Raw genomic sequence first — 17,163 nt, 5'->3', positions numbered from 1 at the left:
GTTTTAATGTGTCCTTCGAACACTGTGGGCTCACAGTGTGTGTGTGTGTGTGTGTGTGTGTCTGTGTGTGTGTGTGTGTGTGTGTGTGTTTCTCAGGAACCCAACTACTCTCTGGTTATGTTTGTATATTAATTATCCAATATTGATGTTATTTCCCCAACTTGGCTTTAGGTCCTCTCAGCCTATATTATTGGTTGTTCATAGTCCCTGCCATAGTACCTGGCAAGGTTTGAAATAGTAAGCAGCAATCACATCTGGAAAGGAGATAATACTTTAAGGCCAAACTTAACGCCTCATGTGCAGCTACAGTGGATTGGACCTAGCAGACACCGTTCATCTTTTGATGCCAGGTTGGAACCATTTGTCTTTCCTTTCTTTTTTTTTTAAATTTTTATTTATTTATTTTAGAGAGGAAGTGTGTGCATGCAAGTGATGAGAGGCTAGGAGCAAGAGGATCTCAGGCAGACTCCTTGTGATCTCACAGTCCTGAGACCATGATCTGAGCCAAAACCGAGAGCTGGATGCTCAACCAATGGGCCACCCAGGCACCCCAACACTCCCATTTATTTTTTCTTATCAAGTGGCTTAATTGTACATTTGTAGAAGTTAAATGAGGAAATCAGATTGGCAGTGGTCTAAATAATAGCTTTAAGGTGAAAGGTCAGATAACTGATTCATTTTCCAATCAAGAAGGGCCCCCAGGGGATAAGAATGCAAAGTTAAATGCAAAACTCAAAATTTAAGGCAAAAGCTTCTCATCATCTGGACTTTCCTCTTCCCAAATTGAGTAGCAATTCTGGAAATAGCATGGCCAAACTTTAGAGAGCTTTTCTGGGGATACTAAGCACCATTCTAATGAGCTCATTTCATCTTCACAGAGGCACAGAGACGGTAAGCAAGTTGCCAACATTCACACAGGTTGGAGTGAAGTCAGGATCCTAATCTGGGTTATCTGGCTTCAAAGCCCATGCTCTAAACAATTGGCTTTCCTGCCTCCCTTGGCAGAAGAAGGATACCAGAAGTCCTAATCTTGACTGGCCTGGCTAATGGTCTCCTCCAGGATCTGGACTGGAACTTTCCAGGGACCTCCACAACTGCCTAAGGCCTAGAAAGAGAATTTCCTATCACTTAGCTGTACTTCTATCCATTCTGCTTCTTACATGACTACCACCACCATCACCACTAGCAACTGATAAATATTGGTTAAGTTTCCGTTCTATGCTAGGTACTGTGGATACAAAAATGAAAAGGGAACTATGGAGGAGATAGACACCCAGGCAAACAAACTGACAAAAATCCCTAACAGCCTCTGGTAAAGGCCAAAAGAAAGAGCTGTGGGAGCCCAGATGGGCCGGGACTCATTTTGCCTTGATTCACAGTGCCACGACTCCCTTCCTCTCTCACTTAGGTTCCCTCTGTTACTTCCTTGATTTTTTCTACTTACAACTCACAAGCCTAAATGGCAGAGATCTGAAGTTCTCTCCATAAGGCGTTGTGTTGTTCAGAAGGAAGACGTTCTGTCCATCTGATAAATAACATAGATGAATAGAGGCTCCAACTCAGAATATGCTTATCTACTTTCTTCCCCCCAGAGGACATTTATATCTAAGTTCCTCCTATCCGGGGTTTGCTTTCCAGGGTTTCCGTTACCCACAGTCAACCATGGTCTGGAAGCAGATGATCCTCCTGGTGTATGAGAACCTAACACCACGTTACAATTCCTACATCATTCACCTCATTTCACCTCGTCATGTAGGCATTTTATCATCTCACATGGTTATGTGAAGAAGAAAGGTGAGGACAGTACAATATTTTAAGAGACAGAGAGACAACATTCACATAACTTTTATTACAGTATATTGTTATAATTGCTCTATTTTATTGTTGGTTTTTGTGTTAATCTCTTCTTGTGCCAATTTATAAATTAAACTCTATTGTAGGTATGTGTGTAGAGGGAAAAACATAGTATATGTCGGGCTCAGTAGTCTCCATGGTTTCAGGCATCCACTGGGAGCCTTGGAACATATTCCCCACGGAGAAAGGGAATGACTGTACTCAGTTCCTTCTTCCAGGGCAGGAGTCTTCTGTTCCATATGCAAGTTATGCTGGCAGCCTTGCCCTCTCTTTGTATGTACCACAATAACAAACAGTGTTGTTGAGGAGTTGTTGCTGACGTGTTACCTTTCAAAAACACTCTCTTGTCATAGGATAAGCCTCTTCCTGATGATGGATCATTGTTATCTGGCCTGACGAGCAGCCCTGTTGCCATGGAAAGCGATGGGATCAGGTGTGTTTTTTGCCTGCATCACTCCTACTGGGTGAGACAAGGGCTGCTCTGTACGTCATGCGTGGCTGGCCTGTGGCAGCCTGCGGCCAGGCTTTTCCTGCGGGTGAAACCTAATCAACAGATCAGAAGCAGATAATATCAAGACCTCTGTTTGATACGTTAATAGTGACAGATAGGCTTCTACAATTAATAGCACAGAACCCTTTGACAACAAAGTTGTTGTGGGTGAAGAAAACACTCTAGTCACCAGATATGGGATGTGTTCACATAAACACAACCTCACGTCACTACTTGTCACCACAAACTGTTTTGTTCTAGAAAATAGTCTGCGTTCATCCTCTGATCTTGATTTTCTACATAACAACATTCTCAGTTTACATGCCCTTTGGCAAGTGCAGTGAGCACTGTTTCCTGTTTCTAAACTTGTAGACAACCATTCATATATCTCTCAGTTGTCAATTTTAACCAGATAACAGTGGCCCCTTCTTGCTGCTTTTTTATCTTTAGCTTAGGTTAAGAGGACTCTAGAAGTAAAGCTGTTGATTTATTTGATAGAATACTCTTAACTAATTTAACTAAATTTCCATGCGGCTTGTAATTTTAAAAAGGAAATGAGGAGAGATACATGCTACCATTCCTATAGCCTAAAAAAGCAAGTGATATCAAGATTAACGATTTGAAAGTGTTAAAGCAATACATGCTTTAGTTTTTCTTCTCTGTCCAGAGTGAAGGCAAGAAAGAATCATCAATGTAATTTTAACTGGCAGACGACCATCAAAACAAGAAAACTGTAAGTTCAGCAAATAGGTCACTGGTCTGAATCAGCAGGGCCTGTGTACACTTTGTAGGTCAAAAACATTTTAACACTTCTCACACTCTGTATACTCTTGCAATAAAGTTGAGTGACTTCATTCACTGATGAGTGTTACTTATGTACTGCTACTATGTGCTAGACACCAACCCAGGCTTTTTCTCTTGAGATGTTAACATTCTGAAACCATTACAACATAGAAGAAGCATTGCTAAAAGTAAAATATGCTTATCAAACAATTTGAAAAATGCATTAAATCAGAGGAAAAAATGTCACTCAAGGATAACCACCATTAATAGGGTGGAGCATGTTCTTGCTTTTTGTTGGTCGTGTTTGCGTGTTTTTTAAGCAAAGCTGCCAGTATACCATTTATACAATTTATCATTTACTTCCTCTTTTGCTTAGTTTTGGTCTCTGTATACTCTTCATAAACTTATTACTGCTTATGTAATGTTTGCCTTATTTGTAACAAATATTTTCTTTTTTTTTTCCCCATAAACATGCTGTGTAGATCACAGGTTTCTTCATTTCTAAGTCAAAAGTTTGTCTTGACCACACTAAGGTTCTTTGGAAAAGCTAACCTCCCTCGTGTTTTAGGATGGCTCTCCCATTTTCTTGGAGATATAAACACATACACACACCGCCATGCCCTGTGCTACCTTCCATGTCTTTGTGGTACATTCAGAATTGGGGGGTATCCTCCTGATGAGTGAGCTTTTCGTGTCTTTGCTGGTGAATTCAAGACATGGTACCTAATATTTAACCCCCCTTAGCTCTTTTACGGCCATTCCCCTATCTAGGAAGATGTTTTCTCCCCAGTGCAGGGTGGGAAGAGGAGTGGAGATGGAAGAGGGTGGGGACAGTGGACACTTCCTATCATCTCCCTTCTCCCAGGAAGGCAACTCCAATCTGGTGCCTCCTAGGTCCGTATCTTTCAAATAGAGGCTTAGACTCAGAGCCACTTGGAAATACAAAAACACTCTTACCTGAGTTGGGAAGGGTGAGAATTGCCCAGGTGGGGTTAGAAAGCAAAGCCTGGATCTGTAGGCTTCCATGTCCTTAAATAGAGTAAAATTACCATTTTTACTCTTTTGAGTCTCCTCAGATGATAGAAACTATTCTCCTAATAGCTTGTATTTTCATGTGATGGATGTGGCATAATTTATCAAACCATTGTCCTCAGGAGAAAATCTGAACTTCTAACACGATGTACAGGACTGCCTCTATTTGTCTCTGCCTATCTCTTCTTGCAAACTTACAGGTTCTCCAGCCAATATTTACCTCCAGGTATTTTTTATTTTAATTTTTTAAAAAGATTTTTATTTTATTTTATTTTATTTTATTTATTTATTTATTTATTTATTTATTTATTTATTTATTTATTTATGATAGACATAGAGAGAGAGAGGCAGAGACACAGGAGGAGGGAGAAGCGGGCTCCATGCCGGGAGCCCGGCATGGGACTCGATCCCGGGACTCCAGGATGGGGCCCTGGCCAAAGGCAGGTGCTAAACCACTGAGCCACCCAGAGATCCCCTACCTCCAGGTCTTTGCATGTACTGTTCCCTTTTGCTGGAACACTCTTCCCTTCTGATTACTGATGAACTTTTTCACATTTTAGTTTAAATGTGACTTCCTTTGACTAGGTCCCCTCTGCGTTGAACTTCTGTAGCAAATGTCATAATTACTTGATGACAAGTGGTTGATTAACCACTTTTCCTCTCCCTAACTATAGGTTCTGCAAGAATAAGAACTATGTTATGGTGTATCTGGCTTCTGTTATATCTCAGTGTTGGACACATTAGATACTCAATGAAATATTGAAATGATTAGTGGACATTTAGAATGCATCCTTTCTTTTTTTATGCAATGCTGAAATAAACAGCTTTTATGCAGGATTGTTTGTCCATGATTTGGAAGTTTTTTTTTTTTTTTTTGATTTGGAAGTTTTAAATTACTTTTTGACGATATATTCTTGGAAGTAAGATTAGGGGATCAAAGAATATAAACAGCTTTGAGGCCTCTTGAGAAACAAAAGATTGCTTTCCAGAAAGTTTTACATTCCTACCAGCAGTAAATGAGATTTCCTGTTTCATTGTACTCTTATCAGCACTTTAGGAAAATAAATTATTTTTTCTAACTTGATAGTAAGAAAGATTCCCTTCTGCTTGTTTTAATCTTGCTGTGGTTAAATAGTAAGATAGATGATTTTCATTTATTTTAAAATTTATTTATTATTTGCTCTGTTATGAATTATCTGGTATCTCCTGACCATTTTCATTCTGAATGTTCATGTTTTTCTAATCAATTTTTATAAGCTCTTTATGTTTTTTTAAGCTCTTTATGTTTTAAAGAAGTTAGATTATTATTATATTCATTGTAGATCTTTCTCTCTGTTATATTTCTAAATCATGTCCTTAAATTCAATATTTTTATCGGGTCAAGTGTCTCATCATTTCCCTAGGGATTTCTTAACATGACTCAAACCTAAGGTGCTCTTCACCATCAGTGACCAAATAAATATTCAGTTATTTTTCTCTTGGCCTGTAAACAGTTAGATTCCTTTGCCTCTCTGTGTGTGTGTGTGTGTGTGTATGTGTGTGTGTGTACTTGTGTGTGTGAATTTATATGCATGTGTTTTTGGATCTCAGCCACTGAGAACTTAATGGAAAGTAGGAAGGATCGTCTTTTGCCAAAAGGACTGACCAATTGTCTCAACATGATGTGTTAGATAATCTTTTCTTTTTAATGATTTAAGGTGTCTCTTTTCACTGATTCAAAAACAATTTTATTTAGGTTTAGTATATCTTCCTGGAGTGGGATCTGTTTTCATCATTCTAGGTTTTAGGGAGAGACTTTCAGTGGGTAAGGTATCTTCTTCAGCATTTGTTCTCCCTGGCTGTGTTCTTCTCTCTGGTCTGCCTACTGGGTGCAGAGTCACTGAGGCTAAATCTGAGGTATTTAGGGAAGATTGGACTCAAGATCTGAAACTGGTCAAGGCACAATGCATTTGCATGAAAACCTACCAGGCTAATCTAGTCATATTAATGAATGTCTTTCTGGCATTTTCAGAGCCTAGCTTTAATTTGTCTGACACTAGATCTAAAAACACACAGCTTATGAACAGATGCCCACTAAAAAGTAAGAGTTATAACAAGGACAGAATATCTGACACCATTCCTAGTATTCAAGAGACCCGAGTCTCCAGGGTGATTGTTTCTTCTTTGACAGAACATTGCACAGTTGTACAAAGGGGGGGAATGCCAGTCTTAACAAGAAAATAGTTGACAAAGTGTTTCCTTTACAGGAAGCCACTAGCCACACACTCAGAAAGATAGGTGGGAGTACCCATCTCTGTATTAAGTTAATTTGCTCTTTCTCTCTCTCTCTCTTTCATTCTTTCTTCCTTGCTTTTTTGCTTCTTTGTTGTCTTTTGACTCAGTTACAGAATATCCTAGTTCTTGCAAGTTGGTCCCTGAAAAATTAGTCACAGTATTTAACATCTCAAGTTGTGAAGCATTATCAATATTACTCTTCTGCATTTTCCATAAATGGAACATTGGAAGTAGAGACAAATGATTATTTTTAAGTTTCAAGAAGCAATGAGAGGGAAAGGATCCTGCTGTTTCAAGAAAGTATTATAATTTTTATCAAAATGCTATAGGACTTTTAAAAATGATTTTATTTATCTATTCATGAGAGACACAGAGAGAGAGGCAGGGATATAGGCAGAGGGAGAAGCAGGCTCCCTATGGGGATCCTGATGAGGAACTCGATCCCAGGACCCCAGGATCATGCTCTGAGCCAAAGGTAGACACTCAACCACTGAACCACTCAGATGTCCCAAAATGCCATAGAATTTAAATGGAAGCATTTTTAAGAGTCTCCTCAAACTCTGCCCAAAAATGTAGATCTTTGTTTTGAAATAAATTAGTTCAATCTTTATCCTGAATTCAAATACAGCATTTTTTCTCCTCCTGAATCTTAGGCAAATCTCATTAACTTTCCTTTTCTTTGTTATTTATTTATTTATTTATTTATTTATTTATTTATTTATTTAAGCCTATTATAATTTCTGCCTCTGGATGTGTTTGGATGGGGGCAGGGGTGTTACAAATATTTAAGATGTTCTAACGTGTTGTCATTTTAATTTAAGTAGTAGAGAGCAAGTAACAGAGACCAACTCATACCAGCTTAAACCTGTTCCCCACTTCCTACTCCCTTATCCTCTACCTCCTTACCTTGTACTTCTTTTCCTTTTCCCCATAGCATTTATCACCCTCTAACATACTATCATTTTACTGATTATGCTTATTGTCTATTGTTTGTCTCCTGCTCCATAAAGACAGGGATTTATGTCTATTCCATACATTAATGCATTCTCAGTGCCTGATACTATATCTGGCACATAAGTAGACACCCAATAAATATTCATTGAACTCAAATTTCATCAACTGACATCCCTGAAAAGTCCACCAGTTTCTGGTGAGGTAGGGTCCTTTAGCTCAATGATGGCATCCAGGACCTGGTTTTTCATTATTCTCATTGTTTACTCCGTTTTCCTTAGTATTGACTCTATCTGAAGTCAGGCTCCTCTTATGGTCCACAGATGGCTCTAGCTCCAGGGCTTCTCATTCAAATATACACGGTGGACATAGAAGGTTTATCTTGCTCTCCCAGGAAAAGTTTTGAGAGTCACTCTGAAGTAACTGTCTTAGGTCACTATCACTGTGACCAGGAGAATAGATGTGCTGATGGTTTAGCCTAGGGTGCATGTTCCCTTTTTACCACCAATTAGCCTTTCAAGAATCACATGGGTCCCAAAACAGAAATTGAGGGTCTGCTGGAAAGGGGAAAGTGGAGAATGGATGTCCACACTACTCAGAAGAAGCACATTAACCAATAAGGATTTACCATCATGAGCGACAAGAATTTGGGAAATCCCCTCTCTATTCTTCCTAGTTTATGTGACCAGAGCTGAGATTAGATTCTGTGTATGTGGTTAGATTGAGTTTTTCTCATTTTTTGGCAAATTTGAGATTTTCTAAAAGTTGAAGGAATCCTCTAATGGGATTCAGGAGAGCAAACAAAAAGCAGACTTTAAGGATTTAAAAAAGATTGTTGCTTCTTCATTCTTCTCAATGACAGAATTCATCAGAGTTTTAAGAAAAGCAGCCATTTCACCCCTTTTCAGTCTAATTCTGCATTGGCTTGCCAGATTCTGGTACTTCTTCATTTCCATCTTGGACTTTTTATCCAAGTCAAGTAGCATAGACAGAGGCTCCAAGTTTGTAGCCAGTGGCCATGAAAAGGATGTTATCCACAGCTGCTCTTAGCCAGGCAGAACTCATTGGTGTCTAGAGGGGACCAACTCACAGTGATAATGGCTCCTTCCTTACCCTTCCTCATCCCTATATTTATTTATTTTTAAAAATTTTTAAAGATTTTTAAATTTATTTTTACAGAGAGAGAGAGTGCACATGATTGGGGGGAGTGGCAGAGGAAAAGAATCTTCCAGCAGATTCCCCACTGAGCGTGGAGCTGAAGGTAGGGCTCCATCCCACATGAGATCACAACCTGAGCAGAAACCAAGAGTCTGAGGCTTAACTGACTGAGCCACTTAGGTGTCCCGTCCCTGTATTTATTAACTGGGCATTCAAGCCCATGTACATTGCTATTTACTTTGGCTACCTGTAATTCTATAATCCAGGGCAGGTTACTACAGGTAAGTACTGGAGATGGTGCAATTTCCTAAGTTATATATCAAGGTAGCATATATGCCAGAAGGTGCAATTCAGTCTCCAGGATTTTAGTCTCCTGCCTTATTCATAAGGGAAGCACTCTCATTTTCTAATACCTCAGCTTACAGAAATAATATAAGTGATCATTATTTTCATTACTCCAGCTGGCTCCTCAGTACAATATTGTTCCTTTGGAGTAGTGTTAATCAAGTATGAATTACTCTGAGAAGGAAATATGACCACACACAGCCGTTCACAGTCTAGTCCCTGCCCGCCTCCATGACTCCATCTCATGCTGATTTCCCCTTTTGTCATTCTATTTCAAACACACTAGGCTTTAAATTACTGAAATAATCTAAAATCTTTCCTTCCTTGGGGTCTTAAGCTGTCTGGATTCAAGTTCTGCCTTCACCACTTATTATCTGAGTAACGAAGGTATTACTTATCCTGTCTGTATTTCATTTTGCTCATTTGCAAAGGGGTCCTAGCAATAGTTCTACTTCACAGACTGCGCTAGCATTAAAGGATATATGTGAAGTTCTTAGAGTGACCCTAGTTCATAGTAATTAAAAATGTTAGCTCCTTCTATTCGTTTTCCACCTCCCTCCCCCATTTCCTCCCTCTTTTTGGAAACTCCTTCCCTTCCTTTTTCCAAGTCTGGATTTTTTTTTCTTTTATATTTGAAGTATGCTTGCCAGGCAATGTTACGGTAGTTTCAGGTGTACAATGTAGTGATTTAATAAGTCTGCATGTTATGCTATGCCCACAGCAAGTACAGCTACCATCTGTTACCATATGAAATATTATAATACCATTGACTGCATTCCCTGTGCTATGCCTTTCATCTTTGTACCCAGATCTGGATTCTCAATGATTTAGTTGTTGTATAAACAATCACTACTTCAGAGGCCTTTTCTGGCCATGCTACCCTAAGTAGTTCCTTTGTTCTTTTCTCTCATACCTCTTGCTTTCCTGCACTGCACCTGTTTTGTGCAGGAAATAGATTTATGTGCAGTTATAGATTTGTTTGCTTTAATTTATAGTCCATTATCTTTCTCCATGAATAGACTGAAAATTCCATGACAGAAGGGCACTTGGCTGTTTCATTCATCACTGCATATATTACATGTGTCTGCACACAACAAGGTCAATACATATTTAGGAACAAAAACCTCAATCCTCTGAACGGTAGGGGAGCTGCAAGGGGAAACTGAAATTCTGGATCATGAGTAACTCTGTAATATACTGTGCCAGAAACCACACCGCTGGGTGGGCATCAGTTTGGGGAAAAGAGGAGTCCCTCCTATCTAAAAGAGATTGCCGTGCAACCTAAAACATTTCTGATGTCCAGAGCCTCAGCTGCAGAAGTAGAGCGAAATGCCAAGAAAGACCTCAAAGAAGCTTCATGCAGGGATTTGATTCAGTAGCATGTGGAAGATACCTTCTAGGAACCTCCACAAGTATTTAGAAGATACCTTTCAGGGAGGGTTGAAGGTCTGCGGTTCCTAGGCTATGAAAGAACCAGTGAAACTTGGGTAAGGCCAGAGGAAACTTGAATTACAGTATTAGTATTACGATGACCAATACTCATCCCCATGTGCAGGTGCAGAGAGAAATACTCCAGCAAAGATCCACTGCTTGTTCATGAGAGCGTCACAGTAAGGGAAGAAAGAGCACAGTTTTATCAACATTCTCATATAATTACCCATATGACCTTAACAGGCTGCAGAGTGTATTGGTGGGGAAAATGGATTATTTTCTGTTGTACTGAAGCTTTAAAAAAATCACATTTCCAGTATTACCCAACACAAAGCAATTGGCACATGTTTATCTTATCTGAGCAACTGGGAAAGGGGCAGCTGATAAATGTATTTAGTTAGCAGGGGAAATGTTCACACCGACACTTTTAATGGGGAGGGTGATCACCTGAGAGGAAGTCACATCTCTGCTCTTTTTACCCCTTACTGGTTCCATTTTAAATCTTGTAACAGGAGTTTATAACAGAAAATGTGAGCAGCCCTCCTCCCTTGTTCCTCAGCCAATCCTAAGCCTTAGAGGCAACCACTAATTTTTTAAAAGATTTATTTATTCAGTTAAGAAAAAGAGAAGGAGAAGGGAGGGGCAGATAGAGAATCTTCAAGCAGACTTCCCACTGAGCACAGAGTCTGACCTGGGCATGGCTCCATCTAAACAACCCATAAAATCATGATCTGAAACCAAGTGTCAGACACTTAACTAACTGAGCCACAAGGTGCCCTTTGAAGCAGCCACTAAGAAGGCAGGTTTGTGGGCATTATCTCACTCTTTCCACATATATTTTCACTCACATATACCCCATCACTTTGTATGATCAGCTTTTGATTAATAGGCATCCTCTTATTGATTCACTGTTTCCAGTATTTTCTTGACTACAAACAATGCTGCAATGTGAGGACTTGTACAAATAACTTTGTATATATTTTAGGATATCTATAATCTAAATTCTTAGATGTGTAATGGCTGGGCCAAAATCATATGGACTGACAATTTCTGGGGCCCAATTCTGATTGTATGTCTGCTTGTGAATGTTGATGTGGACACCCTAACTCCTTTGGTCTGAGTTTGGACTAGATCTTTGAAAGCCCTTCTGGCTCTTACCATGGTTTAAGCCTAAGATTCTCAGGATCCTCTAGATGATGGCTGCATTACCCTAATTTCTAGGCTATGATTTTTAGAAAGATTCTTGATTCTAGAAGAAAACCAGAGAGAGAAGGAAGATGAAAAGCAAATGAGCAAATGCAGCTGAAAATGAACACATATTTTCCATAAATATCAAAAGAGGACAGAATTGTCCCAGTGTGGGCCAAATAGCCTTAGTGATCATAATAAGATAGAGCAAAAAGTAGGGCTTTTACCATGAGTAGACAACATAGATATTTGAACTAAGAGTCTTGATATTTAAAGAGACTAGATTTCTTTGTACTGAATGCAGGATATCATACCAGGCTTGGCACCAGCCCGATCCATACCCTTTGAGCCGTAGTCCTTGTGACTGTGTCATCAGCTTGTTTCATAAGAGAACATGGCTAAACCTGCCCTATCTTTGGCTAAGGATCCTTTTAGGAAAATCCAGGGTGCTGCTGAAGTGTTGTAGGTGACTCAGGTAGTAGAATTCTGCTTTTGAGTCAGGACAGAATTCTTTCTTTTCCCTGGTGTGGGCGTTTAGTCACTGGAGCTAGGCTCTAAAGCCTTATTTAAAGATCCATAAACATTTCTTACAGTATTCGTTATCTTAAAAAGGCAGTCTCATTTTAATCAAAAGATTTGTCAACTATTTCCTAAAGATTCTACTTCAAGTGTAGTTGAAGATGTTGCTATTCATTTTCTTTCTAGGAATAATAGGCTTGACCCTGGAGAATGATCACCATGTTTCCGTCTGTAACTCAGATACAACTAAGATATGTCCACCCTATGACAGAGATTTTAGAGTGTTCCTAAATAAAAACCAATAGTTAATCTTACAGCAATTCACTCTAGATAACTGGTAAATCTTCTCCTTATTACAATTTTGAACTTTTCCCAATTTAATGTGTAGTACCATTTCCTTAATCTTTATTACTAACATTTCCTAAATTTTATGAAACAGACAATTGAGGAATGCTCAAAAATGACTAAACTTTATGGGAAGGAATACAGAAAACTGAAATAGTTTCTTAAACAAGACATGTAAACATGCATATAGGTACAGTTTGGAATTTCTCTAAAATAGCATGCCAAGAATAACTTCAATGAATGCTCTAAAGCTAAAACCCCAACCTGCACACAGGCTGTTTTCTTTGGTGCTTAAATGTGCTGACCCAATATGTTAAAAGCCACATTTATTCCTCTAACATAAATCTATATTGTTACAATCAAGAAACATTGAGATAAAGAAGTAGATATACACATGATATTAGAGCTGATAGATGGCTATGTCTTATCTCAAATTCCCAAATGATCCATAAATTATTATATTGAATATAAATTACTATTTGTTTCCACTCAATCATTCATGCCAATGTGATGACTTTACTAGCACCTTGCATGGAAGAGTGAGAGCCTGTTAAAGTGATATATCATGCTCTTTGGTTCTGTAGCTGAGACTGCAAATTATCCCCAATATCTAGCTTTTCTCCTTCCTCAGTGATGGACTTTTGGCTAGGTCCAAAGCTGTGCAGAAAAAAAGACTGCATTTCTTAGGCTCCCTAAGGTGTGTCTGAGTGATGAACTTCTGACTAATGGGATATAAGGGGGAGGTGCCACGTGAGTGGTAGCTTCCAGGAACTTTCCCTAAAAGACCAATGGCATCTGCACTCCAAGCCCTATAAGCTTCTTTCCAACTGCCTCTTGTTACTTGTCATGTAGCTCTGTAGTGGAACCACCCTCTTGGACCAGAACTTTAGAACCATAGCTTTGGGACAGCAGAAGAGAAAGCTGGATGGAACCTGGGTTCCTGAAAAATTTGGGGATCAGAGCTGTCGTATTAGACTTAAGTTCCTACCTCCAGACTTCTATATGAAGAAAAGAGATTTCCATCTCTTCTTAAACCACTGTTAATGTATAGTCAATTCCTGTTATTCATCACCTATTCCTTTGATGGACATTAGCTTGATTTTCCTTGATAAAAAAAAACCTGACACGTTTTTTCCCCCTGAAATCAGTATCAGGATAGATGATCCAATGCATGGTCCAGCAAATGAACAAGAATGCTTCCAACTGGGATGACATTGAAAAAAAAAATCCAGGGATGCCTGGGTGGCTAAGTGGTTGAGCATCTGCCTTCGGCTCAGGGCATGGTCCCAGAATCCCTGGATCAAGTCCCACGTCGGGCTCTCTGCAGGGAGGCTGCTTCTCCCTCTGCCTATGTCTCTGCCTCTTTCTCTGTATCTCTCATGAATAAATAAATAAAATCTTAAAAAAAAAAAAAGTCCAGAATGGAAGTTTGCCATATGTTTAAATTATCTGTATGTCAATAATTGGCATGGTGGTGTTTTGGTTAGAATGGTTATAGGTAATTTAATCCATAGAGGTATTGAAATATGTAGAATGCTGATGGAACATTCTAATGGGAGTGGCTCATAGATTTTCCCTAACCTTTGCTATGTCAGGGCCAGTGAGCCTCCCTACTTGAGATCTCAAAGGGCTTTGACTGTCCAATTCCTCCCCATCCTGTACCAGACATACATCTTGTTGGGAACTGTGAGAACATATATTTACTCTTTTACCCTCATCTCTAATTTACCTGCTTTCCTTTTATTTTCCAAATAATTTCATGCCAGCAATCCATAGAAGAAAGAAAAAAATGAGGCAATATCCTGGCACTGCTAATGAGCCATATATCTGGAGAAATCAGAGGTGATGACAATGTAACTGGATTATTGTTTTACTGGTCTCATTAGGAAAAGTGCATGTTTAATTTATTTACATTTTAACTTACTTTAGTTATTACATATTAATTTATTATTACATTATTACACCACAATAATATTTTGTTGGCTTTTTCCTGAAGCATCAGATGAGGTTAGGTTAGTGTCACTGCTCTCTTATCCTGTTTTAATGAAAAGGGTTTTATTTATTTATTTTTTATTTTTAAAGAGAAAGACTTTAAACCCAACTAGCTAAATAATATGTAAGCTATTTGCAAAAGGCAGAGTGGTCTCCAAATTCCTCTTTCTATAGATTATTCTTATACTTGGGCCCCCAGCTTCTCCATGATTTTGCTCCAAAGGCTTCCTCAATCCTGGAAGTTTCCTTGTTTGTATTTCATGTTCCCCCTATCTCCCCTCATAGCTACTTTCCTGTAATTTTGAAATTCCTTTTAAATTCTACTTGCATCATTTCAAATCCCAGAAGTAGTGCTTTTGTCATTGTCATTTACCTCACTGAAGACGTCCCCGAAATGTGTCTCAAAGGAAGGACCCCCTTGGAGAAAGGGGTTGCCCGAAAATGATTCATTCGCTGCAGAGGTGGATTTTTTTAATGTCATTTTCATTCTGGAAAGTAGGAAACTGGTTTTCCTGTCTTTTGAGGCATCACCACAGAACCAGAAGCTGAAGAGCAGAACTGATCACGGTGGAAGTTTTAAATGAACATGGGAAAAGGGGATCCCAGAGGTTTGAGATCTGAGGAGGAGGTCCCATGGCTCACGCCTATCCTTCTCTTTCCCAACTAGCTGGAGAATTGAAGCGGCCTCTCTAACTAACGTGCAGCCGTGGAGTGACTCACAGTCAGCTGACGGAGCAGGAAGTCACCTCCAGCTGCAGTGACAGACGGGAAAGTCCAGAGTAGATTTAATGTACTTTTTAAGAAAAGGAAATAAGGCACTTTTTAGCTGATGGGTTGTGTCACAAGGGTAGAAAGCCCGATTACATTTGATATTGCTGTGCAAGGCATAGCCTAGGAATGCATTGATCTGGATATAAAGTCATTATTACAATATTTGCAAGTCACACATGTATGTTTTAGTCATTAAATACAGAACAGAGCTCTTGTTGGAAGAATGAAATCACCCAATCTTTACTGGGCTGGATTAAATAATAAATTAATTGCTGGAGTTCACAAAGGTAGTTGGTCGTAAGCAAAATCATGAAGCTAGACATCGTCTCTCTCAGCGTGGTGGCCTGAGTTTTGAGTTCTTCTCTTGTCCCAGGGGTTCAGAAATCTGAGGGGGCCCTTTTTCTTTTGAATGATAGGAAACAAGCTGTTTCGTCAATCAACAAATCTGGAAATGCGCAGATTTGTGGTGTGCCGAGTACTCTGCAAGGGAGTATGGAAAGGCCAGATAGGAAACGATCTTTCAGGAGCTCTGTCTAGTTGGGGCCATGACCTGTAAACACACTGATAGATGAGTAGCAGCATAAGAAGTGTCTCAAGGAAGAATATGATGAATTACCAAATAGCGATGTCAAGAGGACAGACGTCCTGTGGGCGATAAGAGGAAGGCAAGGTCTATGTGGATAAGGTTGGGCAGGAAAGTCTTTGTGCTAATAGTGGATGTGGAACTATATTACACTTTAAAGCTATGAGTAAGTGGCAAAGATCAAATTAGTTATCCCAAGAATGACAAAAGCCATGGTAGATATTTGAATACAATGGTGGTACAGGTATGAGAATCTGAAGATCTGGGTTTGTTCTGGTTCAGAAAGACTATTGAACAGAGAAGCCTCTGTTTCCTCATCTATAGAATAGGTGTAATAAATGCCCCTGCTGCTGTCCAGATTAAGTGAAATAATTTGAATCATGGTGTAAACTCTAACTCAAATAATAAACAAATTATTGCAAATGATGATGATATATTATAATTTTAGGAACATAATTTTGCATATAGAGATACTGCTTATCTTTAAGGGCTCATGTGGCAGTTTAAATATCTATACATAGGTTATAAAGAAGAATTGGAGGTGTGGGAAGTTAACTGTGGATATGAAATTACAATGTGCAGATGACTAATGAGCACATGCATAACCTTGGTTTGAGGTCTTATTAAAAGCAGGGTGAAGGTATTTTAAAAATATTATAATTAATATTGGTACTATCTTTCTAGCACTATTTCCATTTTCCCCAAACAGTGAAGAGAATTTGCTCACAATGTCCAAAATAAACATTATAATTTTAATTTGAATGTGCAGAGCTTGCCCACTGCATGCTACTTAGTAAGAACACAGTGTATATTGAATGAAGGAGCTGTGTGTGAGCCTCCTGGGACCTGCGGTGGCCCCAAGCCAACCCATTCCTTCAGGTCAAGATTGTTGGCAGTTTGTAAGAACTGGCTATATTCCAAACCCATACTGTGTTCCCAGTTTCCCCCCAAATCTCTCTAATTGTCCCTATGTTCAGGTCTGGCGCAGCCCTTCTTCTGTCCCCCTTACCTCGCTCCTTTTTGCAGTCCAGGAAAATTGCCATGACGTTTAGTGAATTAGTCCCTTCTTGGAGCTAAAAACCTCATGTGTTTCCCTTCTGCCCCAGAATCAGTCCTCCAACCTCCAGCCCATCAGACCGCACACGTTTCCTTTTTAACCTTTTTTTCTCAGCAAGGCTTGGCTTTTGCAAAACAGGAGTGGTTGTTTGCAGATCCTTGCCTAACCGTAATCCTTTAAGATCTATTTTTATACAAAGTGCAGGGTACCTCATTCTCATCGAATTCTGTCCAAGGATCCAATGGGTAGTGAATTCTGGGACATTTAGGGGAAAGGAATCACAAGAAACAAAAAGATAATGACTTAACATCTCAAAAATGTTATTCTTTTACAGATATTTAATGTACTTTGGTGGTTGTGACACTACTACGAAGTGGGTGATGGCGACAT

The 17,163-nt window shown here is 39.2% G+C and overlaps 1 long non-coding RNA gene across 1 annotated transcript; it reads right to left on the bottom strand.

Moving 5' to 3' along the window:
* Positions 1 to 1,917: 1,917 nt before the first annotated feature.
* Positions 1,918 to 16,851, bottom strand: LOC119870652. Its single transcript, XR_005353058.1, has 3 exons — positions 16,726 to 16,851; positions 4,085 to 4,156; positions 1,918 to 2,397 (listed from the first exon to the last, which is right to left on the bottom strand). It is a non-coding gene; the product is annotated as an uncharacterized LOC119870652 (long non-coding RNA).
* Between the last annotated feature and the right edge of the window lie 312 nt (positions 16,852 to 17,163).

The sequence above is a fragment of the Canis lupus genome, chromosome 1, assembly GCF_011100685.1.
Source record: "Canis lupus familiaris isolate Mischka breed German Shepherd chromosome 1, alternate assembly UU_Cfam_GSD_1.0, whole genome shotgun sequence".
Classification (NCBI taxonomy): Eukaryota; Metazoa; Chordata; class Mammalia; order Carnivora; family Canidae; genus Canis; species Canis lupus.
The sequence above is the reverse complement of the archived record's forward strand: the minus strand, read 5'-3'. Positions and strand labels throughout refer to the sequence as shown.